At 37.2% G+C, this 10454-nt stretch overlaps 1 long non-coding RNA gene across 1 annotated transcript; it reads left to right on the top strand.

Annotated features, from left to right (window-relative positions):
• The first annotated feature begins 3579 nt into the window (after positions 1-3579).
• Positions 3580-6402, top strand: LOC147410000 (uncharacterized). Its single transcript, XR_015183368.1, has 4 exons — positions 3580-3887; positions 3962-5155; positions 5408-5493; positions 5965-6402. It is a non-coding gene; the product is annotated as an uncharacterized LOC147410000 (long non-coding RNA).
• Positions 6403-10454: the final 4052 nt, after the last annotated feature.

Here is a 10454-nt window from a genome sequence, read left to right as displayed (position 1 = left end):
GTTTTTTCCAATTTTTAAAGTATTGGTCTAAGACCTCATAGTAAACTTTGTAGGCATTTGGTGTAGAACCTCTTCGTGCACATACTAGTGAAAAGTGGGGTTGTTAGGATGGACTAAATGTATTCGAACTTTCTACAGACTCAATCAGGGTGATTGAAAGCACCCTCGATCTGGTGGTATAGATCTAATTTACTATTTTAGGAGTTGCCACCTAATTTTATGGTCTAGGAACCAAAAAACAACTCTAAATAGACAAAAGACACATAATTACAAAGATATTATAAGTACGGGGATCAGGTTAGTAAAAACCCCTTTCTGCTCTTCCAAAAGATTTACATTGTAAGATAACCTAAATCTAGAATATAAAAAAATTAACTTTATTTTTACCTGTGGCGCCCCGCCAAACACTAACAGAAAACCCTATGTCAGATCTCGAAACACTAGGTGGCGCCTTGAAATTTCGGCATTGTCTCCTCTGTTTATGTTAGCATTCCAAGGCATTCAACCTGTACCTGATAAACAACATACATTATCTTGCATATATACATATAAAATATAATAAAAGCAGAAGCCTATATACATCTAATAACGTAAGATAGATCATAGTGCGGAAGGATAACCAAAATACAAAATTATACAAACATTTTTCACTCTAACAAAAGTCCTAATGCTCAATACAATATTTATAATACTCCTAGACAAATTGATATCATTGGGGGGTATAGCCCCAATACTCACCAGGTGACGAAATCTGATTGTCTATTTGACCCACCAGATGATCCTCACTCATGTTCTATACCTGCCTCACCAAGCTCTAAATTTGAAACTAAAAAAATAATAAAAATGAAAGGATGAGTAACAATGGTTACCCAGTAGGGAAGCAAATAATTTTGACCAATAACCTCTCCTAACATGAACAAATAAACATACTGAATCATTTTAAAATATGCAAAGTTTTACAGAAGAAACTACGATTAACTGATACATATAGCTAGGGATGAGCAACTAAAGATTTTAAAACTCACATTACATCAATCAACAATACCCTCTATAGCATTTTCTTTTTATATAAATCTAATTGATCAAATGGAAACATTAAGCATTTATTTCATTTTATATATCAAAATAAGGCAACAGATACATAATACACAATGGTGAAATAGTGGAATTAGAGAGTTGGGATTCACGATTGGATCGCTCTTAGTTAGGACATGATGTTTCATAATAAAGTATTAGTTCCTAATTTTGTGGTTGGTCACTTTTTACCACACTTGCGGGATCATGTATCGGGCTCAGGCTGGCCGTTTGACGTGACCGTAAACAATGGGTCTCTTTTCGATGTGTCAGAACATTCGACTACTATAGATTGTTAGTAATTACTGACTAATCATCTTCATCTATGCCTATTAGGCGTGCATGTGATTCCCAAATATACAAACCATTCGTATACGACCACCTTTACATTATAAGTTTACTAGTAAAAATAGAGAGGAATAAATCCAGATTTCAATTGTGACTGCACTTTCATACGCGTCTCATACCATGTATGAGCTTAGTGGTCCATACCGTACATCCCAAGATAGTACACCACTTCTGATGATATGACGCACTATCCCTTCAGGCATTCACAGACTCTTTAAGAGCTCACAAAATAGCTATATATATTATTTTCATTTGAAAATAAAAAAAATTAACAATACAATATTGAGAATGGACATCCAATTTCCTACCATGCAACTATGGACACCTGGCCTAAAATAAATAATAGAACAAAAAAGTAAACAGCGCCTCGCGCTTGTCGACAATAAATTTCAATAGATTTACCTCGAGATCCGTAAAATGTGATCGTAAATGATTTTATTGATTTTTGATGAAAAGTAGATACAGATATCAGTGTTTTCTCTGATTAATAGTCAAATACAAAATAGTGATGATGACGAATGTAGCTTTTCTTCTCTTTAAGTTTCGCGCTTTATCGGTTGAGAAGGATGCTTTAACGTTGTCTTTACTTTGTGTTTGATCTTTTGTAGATCTTCTTCTCTCCGAGTTTCGTGATTTATCTGTTGAGAATGTTTTCTTAGCTTCCGGAGAAGGGCTTTATGCTTGATCTTCTCTTTAATCGGAGTCCGGATCTCTAAATAACCTTACTCTGTCTCTTGAGGAAGGCTTGAAAGTTTTTTCTTCTTTAGAGTGAGAGCTTCAGTCTTTTGAGAGAAAGTGATGCAGATCTCCTCTCAATGAGAGAGACTCTTGTATTTATAGACTTAAAGGTAATTTAGCTTTTCAATTATACCCCCAACTTAAAGAAGTTTAATTGATTTATTTAAAAGGCTAAATTTGACCAATTCCAATTTTAAGGATTTAATTGATCATTATTGAGCCGAACTCATTTGTTTGGGTGTAGGGCTCAATACTTAATATGTGAATCACTTGATTTTTATATAGATCATGGGCTTTATCTGTGAAAACCCAAAACCCAGGCTTATAAAAGGCACGTTCCCATTTAATGGACTGAATTTGGATGCGAGGCCCATTTATAACTTTAAGGATTTTTTATTTATATGATTTGTAAATGCCTCCTCAAAATTTTGGTGCCTACAAATGCCCCCTCAAGGATGCATTATCGGATGCGTAGCTAATGGTGATACGTCCTTAAACATGCTTACAAAAGTGGCTATGCTTTAGTGAAGATGAACTTTTCTGCTGGTGTTAGAGGATGATGTATCTTTGACCATCCCTTTTCATCACTTTTTGATAGGTGAACTTGACTTGAATCTATGGTATCAGATGTGCTATATGTTTTGTCAATTGCCCAACTCTTTCCCTTCTTTCTTTATTTCCATCATCAAACAAGACAAATTTTTTGTCATCTTAACTATTATGGAAAATAGGTAAAGGCTCCATAGTGGGAAGATGAGGCCAATAATTGTTCAGCCTTAGCTGCAATAGTGCAAGGTATGTGGCTGGATTTATCTCTTTTTTTTTTTTTTTTTTTTTAATTTGGACTTTAGCTTTGCAAAGTATGGAGCCCATGTGAAAAATTGCCTTTTGAAATTATTTTCCTTTCATACACGTCCCATAAAAGAATTGGAGATGGACTTGGATAATGGAATTGTGTTGTGTTGGGCTTTAGAGATGTTGGACCCAAAAAAAAAAAAATTATTCTCTTGCCTTCTACCGAACTAAATGAAGAGAGACTTTGCTACAGATGGATGCCAACGTAAGGTCTTTGAATCGAATTCTAACACAACGATTTGATAAACCCTATACCTTACAACATCAACTTTAAAAAACGGGAGTTGAAAAATCTTCACATTTGCCTTCAAAAGCATATGATCTTGGCCTACAAAATGATTTGAGAAAAAATTGTAAAACTTCTCTTATACTCTTCTCATTATAGGTATGGACTTGGGCTCAGGCCTTCGAAAGTGAACCAAAGTCCCTGACTAAGATTCCAATCTTACTAAGTTAGTAAGCTTAGTTTTGCTTTTATTTACTGAATTATTATTATTATTTTTTACACTTGGTCTTTCTCACGTCTCTCTTCTCTAGTAGAACTGTTCTTCCTTCAACCTTATCACTTTAGCATCCTTTCTCGATCCAATCAAACTTATTGAATCCTTCTCCTCTTCAAATTCTTCCTATTTCTTCTTTATTTATTCCAACTCTTCTATTTTTTTTCTTGTTACTTTTGCACAGCCGTAGGAACAAAGACACAAGCACACCAGCCCATGTATGCTCTTCTTTCTTCTTCCTTCTATCTCTCCCATCCTTGGTATGTATCGCCCCTTTTAGAGCAGCCTCTCTTTGACCCAATGTTGCTTCCTTTCTGCTCAACAATTTGGCTTCTAAAGACACGCCTTCTCCAAGAAAACAACAGTCGGCAGGTACGTCTTCTCCTCTTCATCTTCATTCTTAATTTTTTTTTATTATTACTAACTACCCACATCAATGGCAACAGCAAGGTCTGGGCAAGTTGCTTGACAAATGAGAAGATAACGAAGACGACAGTAGTGGCGTATCTGAGAGCCATGCAAATCGCTAACTTTATTCATGGACTTCCTCATGATGGATACTTTAGCCAGCTGTTCAGCCACTCTCCAAGCTGATGTTGGAGTAAGAAGCTCCCCATTCTCATCAAGAAAAATTGCCTCTATATCACTCATTCTCCTCCGTTGGATCTGCTGAAGTTGCTGCTGATGGTGATGCTGCCTACGCCAATATAGCTCTTTCGATTCGTCTTCCAAGCCGCGGAGATACTTATCAGAGGTGATTGTGTTTGATTGTAGTAACAACGCACGAGCCGAAGAAAGTACATGGTGCTCTCTAGATAAGTCGTTATGTTCCACTAATAGCCAAGCCTCGGCTACATCGTGAGTAGTGAGGAAGAGGTTTCTTAGCCGTATGATCTTTGGATCCGAGGATCCAACGACGCGAAGTTGGGGGATTAACAAAGTTTGTTCTTTGCTGAAGATGATCTCTTGAACCGTTGGATCTTGGTAATTGCATCGGACGGTCATAACATGATGGGCTCCAACTAGAACTGTAGGAACTTTCAATTTTACCAATGAGAGATGGTTATTAGGCAACAATATAGCAGCCACGGAGGGTTGCGGTGATGAACAATTGCTTTTTCATCTCTCTAACCTCCTTATTTCCTCTTAGAATAGATTTGTCTATGTTAACAACAGCAACATAGATGATGGCAAAGGTAGTTGTGGTGGATGAAGACCAAACTGAATTTTGGGTTTGAAAATCCATCCCACACGATGACACATGGTGGTTTGTTGATCTTCAACAACATCATGATCAATTCGCATATTCTTCTTATTTTTATTATTATTATTTTTTTCATGGGCAGAACATGCAGATGAGATGAAATAAGATCGTAGTCATTATGTTCACGACTGACAGAATTGGGTGATTGACTTTCAACTTTTCCATTGTAAACCAGACTTCGAAGGAAAGCTTGTAAAGCCATATGGGGCAGAACTAGTAAATGGGTATGAGACTTGAGTAATCAAAAGACACCAAGCCCATTAAAGATTTCTTTGAGCTTAATTACTTAAACTTCAAAGTTGGGTTTGTTGTACATGTGTTCTCATATTCAACGAAGCAAAAGATCTCACACTTCTCTGTCACAAAATGGAACAAAGTAAGTGCATTCTCCTCCAAAACTTTTCAACAAGAGTTCTAAATACACACAATGGATTTAATTTAAAATCCATGTTTCACGCCTTAATATCTTCGACATTCAGGATTTTATTTTTGGTCACTAAAATGTGGTGATTGAAAATAACATTCAACTTCTTTTTCATCAATTTATTCACCAACGAATACTTGAACATTGTGCATCACAGTCCAATCTAATGCTGAAATTTCTTTATGATTTCTCTTTTTCTTACAGATCCAAGACTATCAATAGCATTGATATAAAAAATTGATTCTTTTGAACCAATTGCAACTCGACTACAGCTTTGAAACCAAAGGAAGGTATGGACTTTAGTCATTCCTCCCCTATTTTTTTAAACTTTGCCATCTTTGCATTTCCTTTCTTTTGAATTATAGCCATAATTACAAATTGAGAACTTACAACCCTTGTCAGCCAATTTCTGAAATATTTATCAGTTAGTCTGCTTAACGGCAGACAATGTTGAATTGTTAAAAGCGTTGCGTGATAAAAGATATACACGCAGAAGAACCATGCGACGAACTATTTGTCCAACTAGTTGGCCAATCTCTAGTGCAGCTGTTCATCAGTAGTGCTTAGGAGGTGACAACGCCTACTGGCTGACAAACGTCAACTGACTTATAGAATCACGAGATACAAGATTTGTATACACAAAAGAACCATCCGACGAACTATTTGTCCAGCTAGTTGGCCAATCTCTAGCGCAGCTATTCATCAGTATTGCTTAGGAGGTGATAACGTCAACTGGTTAACAAACGTCAACTAGCTTGCAGAATCACAGGACTCAAGATTTGTATACGCAGAAGAACCATGCGACGAATTATTTGTCCAGCTAGTTGGCCAATCTCTAGCGCAGCTATTCATCAACAGTACTTAAGATGTGACAACGTCAACTGGCTTGCAGAATTACGGGACACAAGATTTGTATATGTAGAAGAACCATGCAAAAAACTATTTGTCCAGTTAGTTGGCCAATCTCTAGCGCAGTTGTTCATCAGTAGTGCTTAGGAGGTGATAATGTCAACTGGCTGACAAACGTCAACTGGCTAAAAGAATCATGTGACGAACTATTTGTATAGTCGGTTGGCAAAACTCTAGCGTCAAAGCATTATTGGGCATGATTTTTATTTTAGATTGATGTGGTTGAACCTGAAGTAATTTTACAGGATGCCTATGTACCCAAAATGGGATCAAACCATAATGTAGTTCAGATGGATAATATTCTAAGTTTTGTCTAGATCGCCTTCTCGGGTTTTCAATCTAGCGAGCTCAAATTTTTTTTGACCGTTCACAATTTTAACTCATGCGGGCAGGAGTATCATGTAGTTTAAACTCATACGATAATGAGCATTATCAAACAGTTTAGGCTTGTGCCGAGAAGCAGTGTCAAATAGTTTAGGCTTGTGCTGGGGAGTATTGTCAAACAGTTTAGGCTCGTGCTGGGGATCATTGTCAAAAGCTCGTGCTGGGGAGTATTATCAAACAGTTTAGGCTCGTGCTGGGGAGCATTGTCAAATAGTTTAGGCTAGTGCTAGGGAGCGTCGTCAAATAGTTTAGGCTCGTACCGATGAGCATCATTCTTTTAAGCATAGTATCGTTTGAGGAATTTACCGTTGATTGAACCAAGACGTAATCCTTTTGGTGTTACAAGAAGGTATGCACCATTAGTGTATACTTCTTTTACTACATGAGGCACATCCCATTTTGGATCAAACTTCTTTCTAGAACGATGTGAGAAGATGATTAGTCGTTGTACAGTGAAAACTAAATCACCAACTTGAAAAGAACGTGGTCGAACTTTCTTATTGAATGCACGTGATAGACGGGCTTAGTAACACTCTAGTTATTGTTGTGCTTCCAATCTCTTTTTTTCTAATGCTTCAAGTTCAGCTAGACGTTGCTTGGCATTCTCATCGCAAGTTAGACCTTCTTGGATTGCAATCCTTAATGAAGGTATCTGACATTTCAAAGGGAGAATAGCTTCAACTCCATAAACCAATGAGTAAAGTGTGGCTTGCGTGGGGGTACGGTATGAGGTTCTGTATGCCCAAGTAATTCTCCAATTCATTCATGCTAATCTTTTTTCGATTTTGAGACAACCTTTTCAAGAAGTTTGTAGAGAGTTTTGTTGAAGGCTTCGACAAGTCCATTTGCCGCAGTATTTTACATTGTAGAGCATCTCTGCTTGATGTTAAACTTCATGCAGAATTGATCCATCAGTGTATTGCTAAAAGATTTCTCATTATCTATCATGATATATCGTAGAATGTCGTAACGGAAGATGATATTATTTTTGATGAAATCGATTACCGTTTCTTTCTTGACCTCTCGAAGGGGAGCTACTTCAGTCTACTTAGAAAAGTAATCAGTTGCGACAAGAATATAAAGATGTTGTCTTGAGGATTTTGGGAGTGGTCCAACGATATCAAGTCCCCACCCGTCAAAGGGCCAAGATGCGATTGTAGGATACAATGGCTCCGGTGGTTGACGAATGTAATCCCCATGAAATTGGCAAGTTTTACACCTTTTTGCATGGTCTAAAGAATCTTTCACCATAGTAGGCTAGTAGAATCCTATCCTCTTCAGACTATGATGGAGTTTTGGCCTTGACTGATGTGAATTGCACACTCTAGAGTGTACTTCTTCTAAAGCATCTTGGATTTCATCATCTCCAATACATCTCATTAAGATATCATCGAAAGAGCGACGATATAACTTATCGTTGAAATATAAAACCCTACGATGTATCTCAATTTTGTATTTTTGATCGTCTGGCAACTTCTCATGCTGTAGATAGTCAATAAGTGGTTGTCTCCAATCTTTGACTTCGATTATTTTGATGGTGTTTGCTTCGTGCACATCGTAATTTTCCTCTATCAAAGGAGGTAGTACCTACCTATGGAAAATAGGGATACTCATTGTCTATCCTTCTAGCATAGCCAAACTTGCAGCAAAACTAGCTAAAGTATCAGCCTACTTATTTTCAGCTCTCGGTATATGCCTAGTGATGACGTCTTCAAATTGACTTATCAATTGTACTAAATAATGGTGATAAGGCACTAACTCATGCTTTCGAACGTCATACTCTATTGAGAGTTTGTTAATGACAAGTTGTGAGTCCCCATATATATAGAGTTGGTGTAACTTTATCTCTAACCCAAGTTCTAAACCAATGATCAGAGATTGGTATTCTACAACATTGATTGAACATAGTTTCATCAAGGCAAATGAGAATGACAATACTTCATTTTGTGGGGTGATAAAAATTACACCTGCCCCCGCTCAATCTTTTCTAGCGGCCCCATCAAAGAACATTCTCTAAGCTGGAAGTACATCAATAGAGAATACTTCTTCACCAGACAAGTCATGAGATAATTCCCATTCAGCAGAAATAGGATGACAAGAAAGTCGACTAATACTTGCCCTTTTACAGTCTTTTGAGGGATGTAAATAATCTTGAATTTTGATAAAAGAAGGGCCCATTTAACTAGTTTTCTCGACAAGACTGGCCTTGTCATGTACTTGAGTGGATTAGCTCGTGTAGTGACTCGGATTGTGTGCGATAACATATAATGCCGGAGTTTCTTTGTGGCAAAGATAAGCGCTAAACATGTCTTCTCGATGGGTGAATAGTTTACTTCTGCTCCAACAAGAGTTCAACTCAAGTAGTAGAGTGCACATCCTTTTCCTTCGTCATTTTCTTGAGCCAACAATGCTCCTAGTGACATTTTTTGTGCACTAATATAGAGAATCAATGGCTTTTCAAGAATTGGTGCAGAAAGAACAGGAGGCTTGAGAAGATACTCCTTGATATTTTTCAGAGCATTCTCACAAACTTCATCCCATTCAAATGATGTATTTTTCTTCATCAATCGACTGAAGGGATGACAACGCCTAGCTAAGTTTGAAATGAACCTACAAATGTAAGCAAGTTTACTTTGTAGACTTTTGAGTTCATGAATGTTCTTTGGTGCCGGCATCTTTAAAATGGCTTCAATCTTGTTTTGATCGATTTCAATACCGCGATGCCGAATCACGAATCCCAAAAAATTATCCGAGGTAACTCCAAAAGCTCATTTTAATGGATTAATCTTGAGATGGTACCATCGTAATCTGTCGAAGGTGTCACGTACATGTTGTAAGTGATATTCTCTTTTCTTAGACTTTACTACTAGATCATTAATGTAACATTTGACCTTGTCATGCAGCATGTTATCAAAGATCTTCTGCATAGATTGCTGGTAAGTGACACTAGCATTCTTAAGTCCAAAAGACATAACTTTCTAACAATATATACCTTTTGGGATACAAAAGGTTGTAAGCTCCTTGTCTTTTGAGACATTCAAATTTGATTGTAACCAGAAGATCCATTCATGAAAGATAAAGTTTCATGTCCTGTAGTCTCATCAACCATAAGCTCTATGATTGGGAGTGGAAAATCATCTTTTGGATATGCATTATTCAAGTCGCGAAAATCGACACATACTCAAATATGTCAATTCTTCTTTCTTACTGAACTATGTTAGAAATCCAGGTTGGATACTTTACTTCTCGGATGAAGCTAGCTTCGATCAATTTTTTGACATCTGTCTCAATTTGTGGTATCAATTTTGGTCGAAAACGACGTTGTGCCTGTTTTATTGGACGAATTTCGTATTTAACTACGAGCTGATGAACAACGATTTTTGGGTCAAGTCCTGGCATTTCTTTGTAAGTCCAAGCAAAGACATCTTGGTATTCATGTAGCAACTTGAAGTACTCAGCTTCTTCATTCTGGTTTAGAAGAGTGCTGACGAACGTGGGTCGCGGCTCTTCAATTATCCCAAGATTTATTTCTTTCAATTCGTTGACAGTGGCTTGTCCACCTTCTTCAAAGACCGGTGGAGTATTTTTGAGTTCTTCATCTGACGACGTAGAATCTTCTTCAGGGAATTCCTCAATGGTAATATGATTTATCGAAATAACATCTTCAGAATTGTCTGTTCCAACAGTTGAAGCTCGGTTGTTGCTCATTTGGTTTGTAAGGATGATGGTGCGTCGCTTCACAACCAATGCATCTGATATCAAGACTTCTAAAGCTGCTTGTTGTTTCATGCGAGATGGAATAGTGCTATGCAAGCCCCTACTATCTTTATGCTCCACATATTTATTTCTTTGCTTAGGTCGACGTCGCGATTCTCTTTGTATTTTTACTCCAACATTCTGACCAAGTCTAGATAGAGCAGACGTACGATGTTCATGAATTTGTACATCATGATGATCA

This window comes from Akebia trifoliata, chromosome 2 (genome assembly GCF_017979445.1).
Source record: "Akebia trifoliata isolate Shusen 1 chromosome 2, ASM1797944v1, whole genome shotgun sequence".
Lineage (NCBI taxonomy): Eukaryota > Viridiplantae > Streptophyta > Magnoliopsida > Ranunculales > Lardizabalaceae > Akebia > Akebia trifoliata.
Note: the sequence above shows the minus strand (reverse complement) of the source record. Positions and strands in the feature narration are given on the sequence as shown.